The sequence below is a fragment of the Lonchura striata genome, chromosome 5, assembly GCF_050655825.1.
Source record: "Lonchura striata isolate lonStrDom1 chromosome 5, ASM5065582v1, whole genome shotgun sequence".
In the NCBI taxonomy this organism is placed as follows: Eukaryota; Metazoa; Chordata; class Aves; order Passeriformes; family Estrildidae; genus Lonchura; species Lonchura striata.
In genome coordinates, this window is record NC_140707.1 from 20,338,552 (window position 1) to 20,357,072 (window position 18,521).

General features: G+C 54.9%; 1 protein-coding gene across 7 annotated transcripts in view; it reads left to right on the plus strand.

The window, feature by feature from the left end:
• The first annotated feature begins 15,623 nt into the window (after positions 1-15,623).
• Positions 15,624-18,521, plus strand: part of DAGLA (diacylglycerol lipase alpha) — a 56,652-nt gene continuing 53,754 nt past the window's right edge. For 3 of the 7 annotated variants that reach the window (XM_085579974.1, XM_077784323.2, XM_085579970.1), the window contains exons 1-2: positions 15,624-15,777; positions 18,180-18,269. The gene's annotated coding sequence lies outside the window, so the exon portion shown is untranslated. Of the gene's footprint in view, positions 15,778-15,960; positions 16,302-18,179; positions 18,270-18,521 lie in introns of those variants that run through there. The other 4 variants (XM_085579973.1, XM_085579972.1, XM_085579971.1 and 1 more) reach the window with 2 other exon arrangements.

The window sequence follows — 18,521 nt, forward strand, 5'->3', positions numbered from 1 at the left end:
GGAAAGCAATTCCTGCCGCGGCAGGGAGCGCCGGGATGATGAACCCGCTCTCCTGCCCCTGCCCGTTATTCCCACATGGATATAGAGACGTTCCGTGGCACAGCAGGCTGTCTGAATTCCCAAAAAGGACTTGGAAGGCAGCAGGATCCCGCCAGCGCTGTCGAGCACCTGCTGCCTTCCCTGGATGTGTGATCCTCGTGGGTATTTTGGGAATGGGCCATTTCATTGCCTGGATGAGGACTTGCAGCGCTCCAGCAGCGCCTGTCGCTCTTCCTGATTCCTCTCCAAGAGCTGGGAAGGAGAGGGAAGTGTTGGTGCTCCAGAGGCTCCAGAGCCATCCCTGTGGCTGGGGTGTGTCCATGATGTTCAATAGGCGCTTTATCAGGAAGGTGAGACACGAGCTGGAAGAAGGCATTGGGAAGCATTAGCCTAGTGGGAGAATTTGCTATTCCCTGCTTTCCTGCAGGGAATTCTCTGGGCATGGAGGCACTCCAGGCTAGGATGGGAGGAGTTGGGACAGTGCCAGCACTTAATTGGGCCCTGCTGGGTCTTGCCCTTGTTAGTCAGCTCTGCCCATATTGGATGGAATCCTTCCCAGGGGAGTGGGAGAGGGATGGGATGGGATGGGATGGGATGGGATGGGATGGGATGGGATGGGATGGGATGGGATGGGATGGGATGGGATGGGATGGGATGGGATGGGATGGGATGGGATGGGATGTCTGTACCCATCTAAGGAGCCCCAAATGGTGCTTTCCCATCCACTGCTGATGTTTTGGGGTTTCAAGTGTGGATGAGCTCCCATGCCCTTGTGTCCAGCAGGAACACACTCAGGGCAGGTTGTTCCAATTGGGAAGTGCAGAGGGAAGCACTGATGCTGAGCTCAGCCTTGCTGGGCTCCAGGGAATCTCCCCATCCCAGGGGGCTGTGGGAAGAAAGCAGAGGATGGCACATCCCACAATCCCAGCCTGACTTTCCTCCAGGAACAGGAAAGGCTCCTCTTCCTCTTCCTTCCAGCCTCATCCTGAGTGTCTCACCCTTTCTGGGCCCCATCCTGCTCCGGGGAACTCCTCCCCGCGTGATTCATCCCGCTGGGATCCCCCTCCTCAGCCGAGTGTCACCGGCTGACGCAAATCCTCCCACCCCAATCCCAGGTGCCGGATTTAGAACGGCTCCACCGCGGTGCCAGGGAGGATCCAACAAGCCGGCTGCCAGCAGGAATGGGATGGGGATCCATCCTGGAGGAGCTGGAAGTGCAAATCCAAGGGAGGGGTGTGATGGTTAGGGCTGGACAGGAGCGGGAATGCGGGCGCCCATCTTGGAGATGCTCCCATTTCCCTCATGCCAACACTTCCACCAGGGATGAGATGGGATATGGGGTGGGATGGGAAGGGAAAGGATGGGAAAGAATAAGATAGGATGAGAAGGAGCGGGAAAGAATGGGATGGGCCACTATCCCAGCACACAGGAGACATCCACGTGGAAGCCCCAGGGCAGCAGCACGAGGCAGGAGGAGCTGGAGCAGCTTCTGGAGAACTCTGGTAAAATCCTATTCTGAATCCAGCCCTTCCTGGGTGGATTTCCACAGGGATGAGATGAGGTGGGAGAAAGGATCTAGGAAATGGAATCCCTGGAATGCAGCCCTGGGAATGGGTGTGAAGGGCCAATGGGAACCAATGGCACCAGGAGCACTGGGACATGCTGGGATGGGAGCATGAGGAACTCTGGGGTGCACTGGGATAGACAGGACTATTGGGATGCACTGGAAGCATCAGCATCCTGGGAAAAAGCACCAGGATGCACCAGGAGCACTGGGAGCACTGGGAACGGTGGGAACACTGAAAATGCACCAGGAGCACTGGGATGCACCAGGAGCACAGAGAACCCTGAGAACAGAGGGGTTTACTGGGAGCACCGGGAGCATGAGGATCCATGAGAGGGATACTCCAGGAGCACTGGGAGTTCTGGGAGCAGAAGGAACACTGGAATGCACCGCGAGCATTGGGATGCATTGGAACTGGGTCCCTTCGATGCACAGGGATGCTCCAGGAACACCGGGAAGCCTGAGAACAGATGGGATGATCGGGAGTTCTGGGAGCATCAGGATCCCTGGGGGCACAGGGATGCTCCAGGAGCGCTGCGATGTCTGGGAAGAGGGATCACTGGGACGCAGCGGGATGCTCCGGTAGCCCCGGGATGCGGCGGTGCGGTCTGAAAGCTCCTCCTCGTGGCTCCCGGGGAGAACTACCGGGAGAGGCCCGGGATACACGGGAGAGCCCCGCTGCACGACCCGGGCCGAGGCGCCGGGGCACGGAGCGTCCCAGCATCCCGGGAAACATGGGGCGACGGGAATTCCAGGATGGAACGGATCCCCCCGTTCCCGCAACCAGCCGGGATGGGACGGGGCCGCATCCCGGCTCACCTGCCATGGGAACGCCACCAGCGGGGACCACTTTCCACACAGAGCCACCGACCATCCCGGAAAATCCCGGAGCGCCGCCGGGATGGGGGGATTCTTGGAAGGATTGATGTTAATGCATGGAATGTGATTTCAGGCCACGGTCCTGGCTGATCCAAGTGTGGGAGAGAGGCGGGAGTGGAAAATCACTTCTGCTGCGAGCAGCAATTCCTTTATTTTTCCTTTTGCTGGCAAAGGTATTGAAAATGAGAGGGAGAGAGGAGGAATGGGAACATCCAGGACCCTCAGGGCAGATGCAGCTGCGCTTCCAGAGAGCTTTCCATGGATGGTCAAATGGATTGCACCATGTCCCCAGCCCAGCAGCTTTCTGGTCCTCCATGGGAGATGTCCCTAAAGTGGTGGCAATATCCAGGAATCCCTCTTAGGGGGCAGGGCCTGGCAGTGTCAGAGAGATGTTTGGAAAGGAGGGAACAGATGTGGGATTGGGGTAATTTTTGGAGCCAATGGTGGGATTGTGCTTTGCTCATCACCTTTCATGCCTGATCCAAGTGGGATGTGCCGCCGTTGGGATCACTCCCAGCTCTGTTATTCGGGAAAGGGTCCCACCCCCATTCCATATTGTGCCCTCCAGTCAGAGCTCCACAAGGAAAAATCAATACCTGACTTCCAAAAAAAGCAGCTGCTGGTGGCTTTTTATAGCAACCTGTCCCATTTGCATCCTCCCTCAGCCCAGGCCCAGGGAGCCCGACCTCTGGCTAAATTAGCTGTGCATTCCCTAGGGAAACAGCCTTGGAAAAGCAGGAAGGGAGCTTGGCTGTGCTGGAATATTCTACCACAGTCACCCCATCCATTGTTCCTTGCTGGCCATGGTTTCCACAAGGAGGAAACTCCCTGATGGGATTGTCCCGGTCCTGAAGCACTTCTGGGCAGTGGGATGGGGTGGCTGCCAGCAGTCCCAGCCCCTCCTTCCCTTGGGATTGCTTCCCAGAGGGGAAAAAGGGATGTGGGAAGGAGGAGAATCTGGGGCTGCCCCAAACAGGGAGCTCATGCAGGGAGCAGAGAGAAGGATGGCCAGAGAAACCCTGAGATGGGGAGATGCTGACCCTCCTCCCCTGCAGAAATCCCACTCCTGTTCCATGGATTACGGAGGTGCCGCGGCAGGCGAGCAGAGCACAGGGAATATTTAGGTCACGGTAAATGAGCTCCCTCATTAGAGCCTCTGGAGCTGCACCCACGCGGGGCTGGGGCGCGGGAGTCGGGAAGGGGATTTGGACACCCCTGAGTGGGAGGGGAAGATGGATGGGCCCATTATCCCCAGGAAACTGAGGAGGTGGAAGGCATGGTGTTGTCAGGTTTGGATGGACAGGCCAGAAACAGTGGGAGGCTCCCAAAACCACTTTTTATTCCTGAGATGTTGGGGTTCTGCTCTTGGTAAAAGCTTTTCCTGTTTTCCCTCCCTGCTCATCCCAGGTGCTGCCCATTAGCCTCACAGCTGGAGCAGAGGAGGGATAAAAGGGGAATTAAAGGGGGTTACCACCCCTTTGGAAGTCCTGGTGGGCTCCTTGCTGTGCTGGTGGGATGGATGTGGGCTGGGGCTCTGGAGCTGCTGGAAGTGCTTTGGGAGAAGGTGAGTTACTTCCAGGATTGTGTCTGGAGCATGGGGGTGGGGTGGGCTCTGGGGATGGGCCAGGATTTTTCCTCCATTTTCTTCCCACGTAAATTTTTTCCTGGCATGGCCAGCAGTTTCAGAGAGGGGATTTTCCCCCTCTCTCCTGTTCTGATGAGATTGCACCTGGAATGCCATGTCCTGCTCTATAAGGAGGATGTGGAGCTGCTGGAGAGAGGCCAGAGGAGGCCATGGAGATGCCAGAGGGATGGACATAGGCTGGGAGAGCTGGGAGTGTCCAGCCTGGAGAAGGGAAGGCTCAAGGGAGGGCATAGAACCCCTTCCAGTGCCTAAAGTGTCTCTAAGAGCTGGAGAGGGACTTTGGAGTGACAGGACAAGGGGGTATGTGTTCCACAGCCAGAGCACCTGTATAGATTGGAGATTGGGAAGGAATTTTTCCTTGTGAGGGTGGTGAGGCCCTGGAATGAATTTCCCAGAGGAGCTGTGGCTGGCCCATCCCTGGAAGTGTCTCAGGCCAGGCTGGACAAAACTTGGAGCAACTTGGGATAGTGGAAAGTGTTCCTGCCCATGGCAGAGGGCAGCACTGGATGAGATTTAAGGTCCCTCCCAACCCAAACCAGTCCATGATTCCCTGGCTCTGGGTATCCCAGTTGGCCTCTGTCAAGGAGAAGAATGCAGCTGGCAGATTCAGGGATGCTCCCCCATAGCTGGGAGGTGTGTCAGGAATTGCTGCCTGATCCGGAGTGCAACCGGCAGCAAGAGCCCTCCTGAGATGAGTCAGTGTCCCTGAAAACCAGGCTGGTGATCCAGCAAAAATCATTTCAAGGAGAGACTCCTGTAAAGCTCCGCTCTGCGTCCGTGGCGCCGTTCCCTGGAGCTGCCTGCTTCAGCCCACCTCCCCCTGATCCATGGCTGCTCCAGGGGGCTCCAAGGTGTGTCCTCACCATGTCCAGAGAGAGCTCTCCCAGCTTCTCCTGTCACCTCATGCCTATTCCACGTCCCAAGCTGGTGGCACTTCTGCTGGAATAATCCTGGAATGGTTTGGGTGGGAATGGACTTTAAAGATCACCTCCTTCCACCCCCTGCCACAAGCAAGGACACCTTCCACAAGCCCAGGTTGCTCCAAGCCCCATCCAAGCTGGCCTTGGACACTTCCAGAGATCCAGGGACAGCCACAACTCTGGGCATCCTGTGCCAGGGCCTCCCCACCCTCACAGGGAGGGATTTATTTCCAATATCCCATCTAAATCCACCTTTTTTTTTTGGTATAAAATAATTCCTGCTTGAATTTCCACTGCTCCATGCCTCAGGAATGCCTGTAGTAGGGATGTGCTGGGATGAGTGGGAAGCAGCACTGGGCAGTGACTGTGCGTAATTGGTGTCACCGCGAGCAGCTGATGCTGCTGATTTTGGGATGAGTAATTCCAGCAGCTTAATTTGGGAAATCAGGCTCTTTGTGTCTTGCCGGGCTCATTTGCAGGACAGCCCTGGCACAGCCGGAGTCGCTGTGCCGGCAGCCGGACATCTGGAATGCCGGCGTGTCCCTGGCTCTGTGCCTGCCAGGGGTGGACACAGGACAAATCCTTGGCCCTCTTCCCCCAAAAAGGGAATTTGCTGCCTGAGGGGAAAGGGAACCCTCATTAGCACCTGGCAGGAGGGACAGAGGGCATGGAATTCCTTGTGGATGCAGAGGAGAGCAAAGGGTTTAAAAAGTTTGGGAGAGCATCCTTGTGTTTTTTAGGGTCTGTGTTTAGTGTTGTCCGTGTCTGTGGGATCAGCCTCTCCTGGAATACTTAGTTTGACTTTTAAGGCAATTTTGTTCCTGGGAGATGTTCAGTGTCAGAGTCCTGGGATGAAGGACTTCAGCTTTGTGTCCTTGGAAGTGGCCTGGGTTACACAAATCCATTTGGCCTTGCTCCCACAGATTCCACCAGTCAGGTGGGGATGGGACAAGGATGTGTCCATGGGGTTTGTTCCCTTGGCTCCAGGGCTGCAGGAGAGTCGGAATCCTCCTTACCTGGAGGTGGATGCTCCCCTTCAACACTTGCCACCCAATCCCTGGGCATTCCCACTCTGTGGGAATTGAATTGGAGCTGCTGGCAAAGAGGAGGGGGTGTGACCCTCTGAAAAACTCCTCATTTCTCTGAGGGACTGGGACAATCTGTGCTTGGTGACATCTCCAAATACTGGGGTCACTGGGAGGGACAAGCTGGAGAGTGGCCAGCCTTGGGACAGCCCATCCATGCTGCTGTATTCCACATCTTCCTGGCTTCTCCAGGCTCCTGTTTGTTTGTGTGGGTTCATCTCAGCAGCAACCAGTGGCAGCTTGGCACAGAATCTGGGAGCTGCTGCTCTGAGCAGTTCCTTGGAATGTGGCTCCAAGGTGGAGCTGCCCACACAGCCAGCAGAATGGGCTGGAAGAGCAACTCCCAGCTGGCACTGGCACTTCTCTTCATCTTCTCCCCTTCCTGGGAATCTCTGGTGGCCCAAAGGAAGTCCAGCGGGTGATGGTGGCATGTCCAGTGTCCTTCCATCCTTCTGTGGAGCATCAGCTGCCTTGTAATGTTTCCCAGAGAAGCTGTGGGTGCTCCATCCCTGGAAATGTTCTAGGCCAGGTTGAAGAGGGCTTGGGGCAAACTGGGATAGTGGAAGGTGTCCCTGCCCATGGCAGGCAGTTGGAATTCAGTCATCTTTAAGGTCCCTTCCAACCCTGTTTTGTGATCCTCAGATTCTGTAGTAGATCCAGGCATTTCCATGTTTTTCATAGCATTGGGTGCTCCTGGCAGGGCTGTGGAGGTGCTCTGTGGCTGGAGCTGAGTGGTGCCGAGGCAGCTGGAGCGAATTCCTCCTCCTCCTCTTGGCAGCAGGAACAGAGCAATCCTGGGGAGTGGATGATCCTGTTCTTGCTGCTCAGGACTTCCCCCAGTTTCTGTAGGATGTGGGATTGCTGGGAATGAGTGCCTAGTGAAGATTCCTTGTGGGCTTTTGGTCACTGAATTTTGGGATCTGCAGCTCCTTTTTGGACTGCGGTGGAATTTTCTGGGGTGATTTCAATCCAAGAGATGCCTGTGAACAGGTGGGATGGGGGTGACATAATTGTTGCTTCCAGAGCTTTCCCTTCACAGAATCCCATAACAGTTTGGTTTGGAAGGGCAAGGACATATTCCACTATCCCAAGTTGCTCCAAACACCAGCCAGCCTGGCCTTGGATACTTCCAGGGATGGAGCAGCCACAGCTCCTCTGGGAAATCCATTCCAGGGCCTCACTCCCCTTACAGGGAAGAATTTTTTCCCAATAAGTCAGTGACCAAGAGCCCACAAGGAATCTTCACTAGGCACTCATTCCCAGCAATCCCACATCCCATCTAACCCGACCCTCTGGCAGTGGGAAGCCATTGCTGTTGTCCTGTCACTCCAGTTTGTCCAGAGTCCCTCTCCAGCTCTCTTGGAGACCTTTCAGGTACTTCCTTCCCAAGTCCCTGTGTTTTGTGCCCAGTGCCTGGGGACAGCCCGAGGTGGGCAGAGGTCCCCCAAACTCCCTGCTCTTCCCGTTGGATCCCTGAAATCCCAGCCCGGATGAGCACGCAGTGCTGCGTGCCTCAGCTTTGGAGCTCCACCACCTTTGCTGCCAAGGGATTCTTTCCCCTCTTTTGTTCCCAGCTCCTGCTTTCAGAGCCTTGTTTGTGGCCGTCAGGATTTGACAGACTCTTGGCAGGTCTCCCGCCCCCATGGCAGCAGCGATTCTCGCCCTCTCCCCCTTTTCCCTTGCCCTGCCACCGCGGTTGGAGACCTGTTGGGAGGGCTGCGTTTGCCGGGAAATCAACTCCCAGGCTTTTTTTAGAGCCAGAAAAGCCCTGGCACAGGGATGACAGCAGCAGAAGCCAAAAGGCTCAGATGGTTTTAAATGTCAGGGAGAGGTGTAAACGGATCTGGGAAGACAGCATGTCCAGAGGAGCCATGAGATTCCACAGACAGCAGCTCCAGAGCCAGCATCCTGCGGTTTTCCCTCTCTGCGAGCCCGGCTCTGCCCGGTGACCTGGGATTTGCCTGTGGGATGGTGCCGGCGGCCTCTGGAGCAGGGGAGGCCGAAGGGCTGCTGGGGGAGCGCTGGTGATGGGCAGGAGCGCAAATGCGCCTTGGCTCCCGCTGCCTCCGTGACCTTTTCCGCTCCGGCGTGATCCATCCTGACGCTCGGAGCGGGGCGAAGGGGAAGTGGTCATCTGGGCTTGGCCGCTGTGTGTTTGCCTGCTCGGCCCTGCCACTTCCCAAAAAAAGAGTTTGGAGTCTCTGAGAGTCAGCAAGTTCCCGGTGCCAGCCATCTGCCCCATTTCCCTTAGCAACCGTCCGTCCTTTTCTCCTTCATTAAGCGTCTGAGGCGGATCCTGCCTGGCAGACCCTCTCTCGCTTCCCTTTTTGCCTCTCTGGATCATTCCCATCTCCTGTCACTGTGGCACGGAGTCCTGACATCAGAGCATGCTCCTCTCCTAGGAATTCTTGCACAAAGCTTGGACAAGGGCTGTTTGCTCACTTTCTTGCCTGCTGCTTTTTTCTTTCCAGCATGATCTTTTCCAGTTCCTCTCCTTCAGGAATTGCTCAGGCTGGAAAACACCCCCAAGATCGAGTTCAGCCACCCAGACTCTGCCATGGTCACCATTAATCCATGTCCCCAAATGCCACTTTTGCTTAGCTTTTAAATCCTCCAGGAATGGGGACTCCAGCACTGCCCTGGGCAGCCTGATTCAATGCTTCTATGAAGGAATTTTCCCTAAAATCCAAAGAGAAATCCCCCTGAGGCAACTTGAGTCTTGTCCCTTGTTCCCTGGGAGCAGAGCCTGACCCCCATCAGGGAATCATGGAGAGGGAGAAGGACCCCGTGAGCCTCCTCTTCTCTGGGTTAAGATAAAATTCCCTGCTATATTCCATGGACTTGTACAGAAGGGATCTGGGAAATTCTCCTTAGGATAATTATTCCCAGTTATTGGTCTCCAACCTCTGCTTTGCCCTGAGGTCCCTCTCCTGTCTGCCTGCTGGGCTGTGATCCCGAGGTCTCTGCCAGGACTTTGTGGAGGAGCTGTGCAGCAGTTTAGGCTTTGGGATCTCTGCGGGCAGCGGTGTCTCCCGGTGAGAACTGAGCTTCCCCCTCTGGCAGTTTGGAGCTGGGATGAAGCCAAGTGGGTTAGACAAGGCTTTGAGGTCCAGGAGAAGTGGGGAATGGCTCTGCAGCCTGGTGTGAGGAGCGGGAAAGGAGCCAGGAGCAGAGCCAGGAAGGAATCCTTAACGGGAAACCTCTTGCTTCAGTCCACCTGCCTCCAGAAGCAAGAGCAGGATCCTGAGGAAGCAGAGGAGGAAGGGATTTGACCTAATGAAATTATCCAAGTGCCTTGGCTCCAGCTGCTGCTCTCCGGTCACATCCAACTGATGTCCAGAGACGTGGCCTGCGGGAGGGATCGAATCCTCCACGGAGCATCCTCATCCTCCGTGCTGTGCCCACATCTGACAGCAGCATTCCAGGCTTCCCAGAGAGCCTGGGAGGCTGCAGGTGCTGCCTGGCGGTGGAGAGCTCTCCGACACTGCTTCCCTGCAGCACTGACAGGAACAACACAGCTGATCCCTAAATTTCCCTGTCCTGTCGCAGCCGTTCCCGTCACAGGAGGTGAGCGGGCTCCTGGAAATTGGGAAGCAGCTCAACCTCTGGGTGTGGAGTCTCAGCCAGGGAAGTTGTGTTCATGCCATGGGGCCCTGGGAAAAGGCCAGAGCTCCTGCTTGTGGGGGTGAAGGCATCCCACATCCCTAAAGCTCCTGCTAAAGTCCTGATTCATTCCTGGGCTGGAGCTCTCCTCCCGAAGCAGAATGGAGCCAAGGGCATTCAAAAGGTGGGTGGGGAGGAGGAATAACATGAAGGAATTTTGGCGGGGGTGAAGCAGATAAGGAAAATGACACGTTGTTGTTGCACCTGGATTAGCCAGCGCTGGGATGGAGCTGGGAATTCCAGCGGCTGCCAGTGCTGCAAGCACAACCCTGTGACTCAGGGGAGCTCGGGGGTTTGCATTTTCCTCCTCTCAAAGCCTTTAGGGTTCATTTCCACATTTTTCTGTTTTTAATTCCCTGCAGAACAACGAGGCTTTCACAACCTGAGGTGAAAAAGCTTTTTGGAAAGATGGGTTTGTCCAAGGGGGAGTGTGGAGGATGCTGGCAAATATCCCGACAGCCTGGATCACTGCTTTATCCTCTCATTTTTCCCCAAAGGAAAAGCCACCTGGAGCTGCCAGGCAGGAAGATGCCCTGAGCTTTGCTGAGCAGTGGTGAGAAACCCCAGTGAACTGTTATTTAATGGTCCTTTTCCATGGCAATGGCTCCTTCCCGGGGAGAAATTTCTGGGCTGAGGAGTCACAGCTTGGATAATGCTGGATAATGTCCTTGGGAGGGGGAAGCGCTGGCAGGAATGATAGCAAGTCTCCAAGGCTTGGCTTCCAGAGTTAGATCTGGCACCAATTTAGCAAAGCAGCTGGAAAGAGGAGTTTGTGCTTGGAATCCTGAGCAGCGAGGGCTGTGCCGAATTCCAGGATGCAACCTGTGGGAGAAATCCTCTCCAGGCTTTTCCTGTGGAGTCAAACCCATCCGTGTGTGCACGGGTGTGTTTACTACGTGCCAAGAGTGAGCCCACGGCGTGGGAACCTCTTGGAAAAGGGAGGGATCCTGCTAGGAAAGCGGCTTTAAGGCTGGAAAGGGGGTTCCTAAGGAAGGGACAGGTCACCAGCCTGTGCAGGTGGGGATGGGAAGAGCTGTGCCTGAGGGAAGGAGCTGGGAATGTGCCAGCCTGGCTCTGCCCTTCCTACCTGCGGTGGGACCTGATGCTGCCCAGCCCTTGGGAATTTATGGAGGAAATAATGAGGGTGGTGAGGCACTGGAATGGATCTCCCAGACAAGCTGTGGCTGCCCCATCCCTGGAAGTGTTCGATACTAGGTTGGGTGGGCCTTGGAGCAACCTGGGATAGTGGGAAGCGTCCCTGCCCATGGCAGGGGGTAGAATGGGATTATCTTTAAGGCCCTTTCCAGCCCAAACCATTCCAGAATTCAATGTCTGATCCCTTCAGGTGCCTGACAGAGGTTTCCCAATTCCTGCTCTGCCTTTGGCTGGCATTCCATCCTCCAGTGTGCCAGCCTGAGCCTGAATTTGGGCTTCGAGCTTACCCCTGGACCTGCTTTCCCTAGGTTTGGCTCTGACTGGGATGTCTCCCCTCTGAATTAAGTGCTTTTTAGGGATTCAGTTTCAGAGGTGGGATAGCAGCCTGGCCCCCCCAAATCCCTTCCTGGTGCTGGAGGAGCCACGGAAAGCCAAGGCAGCTGAAGGAGGAGATTTTCCCAAACACCCAGAGTGCAGGAGAAGCTTCTCCATTAGGGAATGATTTTTAGTGAAGGTTTGAGTGATGCTGTTTCTCTGCAGAGCTGCAGCAGCTGCTCCTGCTGGGGGGACACTGCCAGCTGCTCATCCCTGCTTTGGGAGCTTCCCAGGGGCTGGGAATGACATGGACGGTCGAGCCAGGAGTTGCTGGCTTGGGGGGCATCTGGGAGAGGCGTGTTTCTGTAGAGATCTGCTGAGATAATGAAGGATTTGAGGAGCAAGAACAGTCTGGAGGCACTGGATTTGCAGCACTTTGGTAGGTGGTGATGGAGGCTGATGCCTCCAGAGAGTCGCAGGCGGGAATCACGCTGGGAAGGGAGGGAGGGCTAGGAAGGCAGAGCCACCAAGGGGATAGAAGAAAACACAGGCACTTTCTGCTTGGTGACACGGGAATGGGGCACAAGGATGCCTGTTGGTGTGGTTTTTAAAAGCACTTCCCAAATTCAGGTTGGCAACTGTGTGGTTTGGTGGGAATTTCATGTGGAATTTTGCACAGAGGGAGCAGCCTCAGCTTGTGCCAGGGGAGGTTTAGATTGGGTATGGAGGAAAACTCCTTCATGGAAAGGGTTGTCAGGCACTGGAACAGGCTCCAGGGATGGAGTCCCTATCCCTGGAGGGATTTAAAGCCCGTGTGGATGTGGCACTTGGGGACACGGGTTAGTGGTGTCCTTGGAACAGCTGGACTCCGTGACCTTGGAGGGCTTTTCCAACCTCAATTCTTCAATAACTGATATTCCCTAGAGAGTGAGAGACAGTGAGTGAGGTGCTGGAATTTTTTCCCCTGGAGGAAATGTCGGGATAACGCTGCTGTCAACCCTTCCCTGGTGGCCTGTCCCCTTTGAGAATGGCAAAAACACCTTCCTAAGACCCTTGTTGCTGTCACTCCCTGGAATTCAGCCAGCTGGAACAGCCTGTGCCTGCTCCAGGGGTGATGGAGCCCAGCCTGGTGTTTGCAGGGGTTGAGGAGAGAGGAGTGGTTTGGATACCCTGGATGCTGGAATCCCTGTGCCGGGGACACTGTGGCACTCCCAGCCTTGTTCACGCTATTTCCCTATGATTTATTGTAATCCTAATGGAGCAGCTGAGGGAAGTTGGCAGGGTTGGGATGGGGGAGGAGGAGAGGGGCTCGTTACCCTGGGAGTAACAGAGCGTCTGACTCCGACGGGGAGCCCAACAGGAGCAGGGTTTTGGAGCAGCGGGATTGGATGTGCTGCGCCTGGGGGCGGTGGCAATGACAACAAACTGAATAATAATAAAAAGCTTCCCATGCTCCCAGCTATTCCTGGAGCCTTGTTCCTTGTCCAAATTCCCCAGAGGAGGAGTTGGTTTGCTGTTAGGTTTAGGAGAATCCTTAACCCTGGAATCTGTTGGCTTTTTTTCAGGACACGCGGCTGGATAGGCTCTTTGTTGATTGAATCCTTCCCGACACATTCCTGGGATCTCCAGAGCTCCAAGGCTGCCTACAGTGGTCCAGACTTTTCCTGGGAGCTGATATGGAGAATTCCAAGGCTGTGGTTGGAACAGCCCCGTGCCATATCAGTGTGGTGAGGAATGATGCTCCAGCTGGAAGAACACCACAAAATTCCCTCTCCCTCATATTCCCAAGTCATTCCTGGACAAAGCTCACAGATCCTTCCAGAGGTGAGTAGGGAATAACAACTCCTTAAGCCAGTGGGGCCTTTGGAGGCTTCCTTGTGAAATGGCTGGTGATACCCTGATTGAGACGCTGCATCTGAGTTATCCACAGGGATAACCCAGCTGATGGATGTTTGGGATGCTCTAACTCTCCCTTACATCCCTCTGAAGGTGTAGGATTCCCAGGAATGTGTGTACATCACCATGCCATGGCTCCAGGCACTTAAACCCAGACTCAACCCTTTCCCACAGGTTGGGAAGCTCTGAAATGAATGGATTTGCTCCAGAGGTTGGAGGTGGGGACAGATCCAAGAGAAAATCATGGGAAATCACGTCTTTTGTGACAGGCTCATATTAATTCCTTAATTCCCTTAAATGCTTCGCCACTCGCCCTCTGTGTCATGACAGCGGGAGAAAAATGGGATTTCTGAGGGCATTAATCCCTCCCTTAATGCTTTAGAAGGCATCCGGTTTATCCAAAACATTCCAAAATTGCCTGTAAATGGTGTCACTGCCATACAGGAGTCAGGCAGCAGAGCCCTGGGGGTCACTGGGATGAATCCCAACGCTGGAGCTGGGCTATAAATGTGGTCTGGCCTTTGCAGTTTGGTGGAGCCAGGCTGGAAACAGGCAGCTGGAGCTGCTGGAATGCAGAAATCCTGAGCTGTATCAGATTAATCGCCTTGTGTCCCTTAATTGGCAGGATCTGGGCTGGGATGTGCTCTACCCCACCCCTTGGAAAGCTTTGGATGGCTTCTGATTGTATTTCCCCGAATAAAAGAGTAATTTCCAGTCTTTCTGAGCTTCTTCCCTCTGTCTGCTCCAGGTTTCGGGACTTCCAGGGGTGCCTGCCCAGCCAGGAGCGGATCGTGCCGAAGGGAGACCTTGGAAGTGCCACGGGCTGGATGAAACGATTTGTCGGAATGCTAAATTTGGCAGCAGCTTTTCATCCAAACCGGAGCCACTTTGCACCTGTCTGGGGAGATAAAGGGACTCGGAATGAGCGTGAGTGGGATTTTTCTGCCTGAACGGGATACAAAGGCTTCGGCACAAATGAATTCCAGAGCTTCAAAGCCTTTCCTGAATGTTTGTCCGCCCCTGTCAGGCTGTTTTATTTCCCAGGTACGGTGATATCACCCAGCAGACCATTTGCAGCCTGCTCCACTTGCTTTAAGGAGGAATGGGCAGGCGAGGATGTGCTGCTATTCCCTGCTGGATTGGCTTTTCTGGGACAGAGATTTATTTTTCCTCTCTATTTTTCAATGCTTTTTTTTTTTTTTTTTTCAGTAGGAGCATCTAAGTTGTGTCCTTGGATGATGGCAGCTGCTGTGTTCAAAGGGAATCGCTGTCCTTCCTCCCAGACGGAGATGGTTGGTGTGGTGTGTTCATCCTCACGGGGGCTTTTTTGTGAAGGGGGCAATTGGTTGGATGGGATCTTACAGCTCATCCAGTTCCAGCTCCCCTGCCATGGGCAGGGACATCTTCCACTAGCCCAGGTTACTCCGAGCCTGGTCCATCCTGGCCTGGGACTCTTCCAGGGATGAGGCAGCCACGCCTTCCCAGCAAAATCCATTCCAGGGTCTAGCAATTTCTTCCCAATATCCCATCTAACCCTGTTGTTTGTCAGTGGCAAGCCATTCCCTCTTGTCACCCCATCCCCTTGTGGATAGGCTCTCTCCATGTTTCTTGGGAACGTTTTATCCTGGCAGGAAAGCACTGCTTTTCCATGCTGGGTATTGAAAGCAGCACGCCAGGTCCTGTCCATGAGGTAGACCATAGTCCTGTGCTGGGTAGTTTTCCGGAGGGAAAAGATGTCGGGAGAGCCCCAGGTGTGGCTGAGGGGAATTTTTATTGCTCCTTGAGGGGGAGGCAGGTCGGAGCCAGGCTGTGCTCCCAGGGAACAAGGCGTGGGACAAGAGGAAATGGCCCGAACTTGTGCCACGGGAAGTTCAGATTGGACACCAGAAGGAATTTCTTCATGGAAAGGGTGATGAGACACAAGAGGGGGCTGCCCAAGGAGGACTGCCGAGCCTGGTGCATGCCACGGTCCTTAGAGCCTGCTCCAGGTGGGAAATCACACAGTGATGCACAAAGGTGGGATACAGAACCTCGGGGCATGAAAGCAGCAAAACCCTGGGGAGTGGTTTTAAAGGAAAGGAGTATTAAAGGAATGGAGTCCCCATCCCCGGGGGTGTTTAAGCAATGACTGGATGTGGCACTCAGTGCTCTGGGCTGGGTGACAAGCTGGGGACTGTCACAGGTTGGACTCGGTGGCCCTGGAGGTCTTTTCCAAGAGAACTGGCTCTTGCGGAATCCTTCCGCGGTAATATCGGTAGCGCAGGTGCCCGTCAGCGCAGCAGAAGCCCCTGCCCGCAGCAGGCGGGGCCCGCCCGCATCCCGGCGAGAATTCCCGGCGAGAATTCCCCGCTGGAATCCGCGGCCGGCACCGCCCCGCCCCGCGGCGCTACCGCCGGCCGCCACCAGGCGGCGCCGCCGCGCCCCGCACCCCTCGTTGCCGTGGCGACCGCAGGTTGCGTAGCGGCCCTTACGCAGTTGACGCAGTGGGCGGCCCCGGCGAGGCGGGGGCGGCCCCGGCAGGGCGGAGGCGGCGTTGGAGAATCGGGGGCCGCAGGGCCCCCGGCATGGAGGAGGCGGCGGCGGCCGCGGCGCTCCCGGGGCGGCGGCGGGAGCGAGGTGAGGGACGGCGATGGGGATGGCGCGGCGGCGGGGGCCGGCGCTGCGGCAGGTGCGGGGGAGCCGGGAGGGCGCTGGCAGGGCCGGGGGAGCGCCCGCCGCCGCCCCCCGCCCCGCTGGGCTGCAGGCCCGCTGCGCCCGGGGGGTCTGGATCCCGCGGGAAGCGCGGCATTCCCGGCGGGAGGGCCCCGCTGCCTGTGGCCTGCGCCCCGGAGGAAGCGGGGGGCTTCCACCTGTGCCTCTGGAAAGCCGCCATCCTGGCCGGGCAGGTGCGAGGCGTGAAGGTGATCCCGCCGTTCGGGATTCGGGATGCTGCGGTGGGAGGCGGGAGCGGTGCTGCTGGGTGTCCAGGGAGAAGAAGCTGCGGTGTGGGTGTGACACAGGGATTCTCGCTCCCAGCTTTTATTACTTCCCGCAGGGAACGGTACCTGACTTGAGCAACGCGGGCGGATGCTAAGCCGTGGCCGTAAAATCCCCAAATTTAGGATCGCGGGCAGCTGCAGAAGTGAGATATCCTTGTAAAAGTAAGGGAGATGTTGCTCCGAGATCTTGGAGCTGGGATGCTGCCAGGCTGCTCAGCCAGAATTCCCGCTGTGCCCAATTCTGGGAATTAGTACCTGCTGGTGGATTTGGGACAGGCTTCAGTTGGCACTGGGAATATGGGAATGGGGATTGCCGAGCCTGGTGCATGCCACGGTCCTTAGAGCCTGCTCCAGGTGGGAAATCACACTATGATTCACAAAGGTGGGGTACAGAACCCCGGGACATGAAAGCAGCAAAACCCTGGGGAGTGGTTGTAAAGGAAAGGAGTACTCCAAGGTGGGAACATTCATCTCCCCCCTGGATGAAGCTTAGTGGGGATGAGTTGCTGCATCCTCCTGGCTGGACAGGGAGAAGCATCCGAGTTTTTGTGGTCAGGCTGAGTGTTCTTAAATGGGAGATAATGAAATTGTGGGAAGCGGCTCTTGGAAAGCTTCGGACTCTCCGTGATTCTGGCATTGGCTTGGCTGAAATGTGTATCCTGTGGACACTGCTGGAAGAAGCTTTCCAAGTTGGAAACCTGAGCTGGGGGAAGGTGTTTGTTGTGCCAGGTGTTGGTTTTCAGGGTCATAAAAGTTGCACGGGGGTCTTAAAGCTGCTGGGGAAATTCCAGCAGTGCCAGCTTGGACTGGGAATGGCTGAGGTGGTCGGGAATGCCCAAGAGGGACAAGACACTTGGAAAAGCAACTGTTATGTGAGAAATTATACAAATAACTTGGAATTTCTGCAGCCAAAACCCTTTAGCAAGGAGCAGGATAAGATTTCCCCTTTAAATGGGAATTTAAACTGGAAGTTTTGGAGTGGGCAGCTCTGCTTTCCAAAATTTTACTCCGAGGGTCAAAATCAGGGATTTAAGGGTATGGGCTATGTACTGCAGGTACTGACTTTGTCAGTGCTGACCTAAAAAAATCCTGATTTGACCTGAATTCCCATTTAGATTAAGGCACTGGGCACTTTTTGCCTGCTACCTGCACAGCCAGATCTGAACGCTGGAGACAGGGAATGTGTAAATCCTTCTGTGGTTGCTGGGAAAAGGGTGGTGAGAAAGGGAAACTTCTCTGGACTGTGTCCACCCCTTCCCTTTCCAGAGGGCTGGGAAGGAGCAGTTGTGCAATGATGGGATTTAAGGGAAGTGCTGTGCCAGGAGGAAAAGTGGGAAGGGTGAAAATGATCTTCCCAATGACCAAAAGTGTGAGGAATAAAAAAAAAAAAAAACAAACAACCTACATTTTGGAAACTTTGTTAAAATTCCCTGGACAAACAATTACGGCAACCAAAAAAAACCCTCTGCTTGGGGCTTTTTTATGGACTTTGGGAATCTCAGTCCTGTTCCTTGTGCTCTCCCTCCCCTTGGAAGTTAATTAATTGAGAGCTGGCTGCTCCAAATGAGGTCACTTGGATTTCGGAGCTGCCGTATCATTGTATGGATTTGCAAAATCAGGATTTATGGCTTGTGTGCCTTCGAAATTTTTCCTTAAAGTGGCATAATCCTGGTTTTTGGTGGGGGGTCTTTTCCAGGCAACTGGAAGGATGTAGGGAGGAGAAGTGTTCAAATTGTAGGGTGTAAAACTCAGGAAGCTGCTCAGCTTTGGATGGAGAAGAGTTTGGAAAAGCTTCCAGTCATTCCCAGGCCTGGCTGTCATTTACAAAACTTCCTTGGACTAAACCAGCAGGAATTCTCTTCTGTGTCAAACATCTCTGTCCTGTCCAAAGGCTTTTTTTGGGGGGGAAGGGAACTAAGTCTTTATACCTCCCCTAGACCATGCAACTTTATTGTGGGGAGCCTGCACCCTGCTTTTCCTCCTCTCCCGTTCCATCTTTCCCAAATAAATGACCCTTGGTTCCACCTCTGCTCCTGACAGTGATCCAGCTGATGAATAAGAACATCCCAAGCTGGATTGAGCCCTGGAGTTTGAGGAATTTCCAGTTAAAGATGCAGCAGTTGAGATGGGGTGAGTGAAACTATTTTAATCTGCTCTTGGAGCTGCAGGGCTGGAGTTTTTCGGGAGCTGGGAGCAGATGAAAGTGGCCTTTGTGCCATGGGGAGTGTGACAAATGGACTTTTGTGGGATCTGCAAAGAGCGCCGGGATGTTTATTCCTGCTGGGATAGATGGGAGTCAATCAGGCTCTTCATTCCAGGCCAGTTGGAGCTGATATTTTTGTATTTCATACATGGTACTGTTCATTTAGGTTCATTTCTATA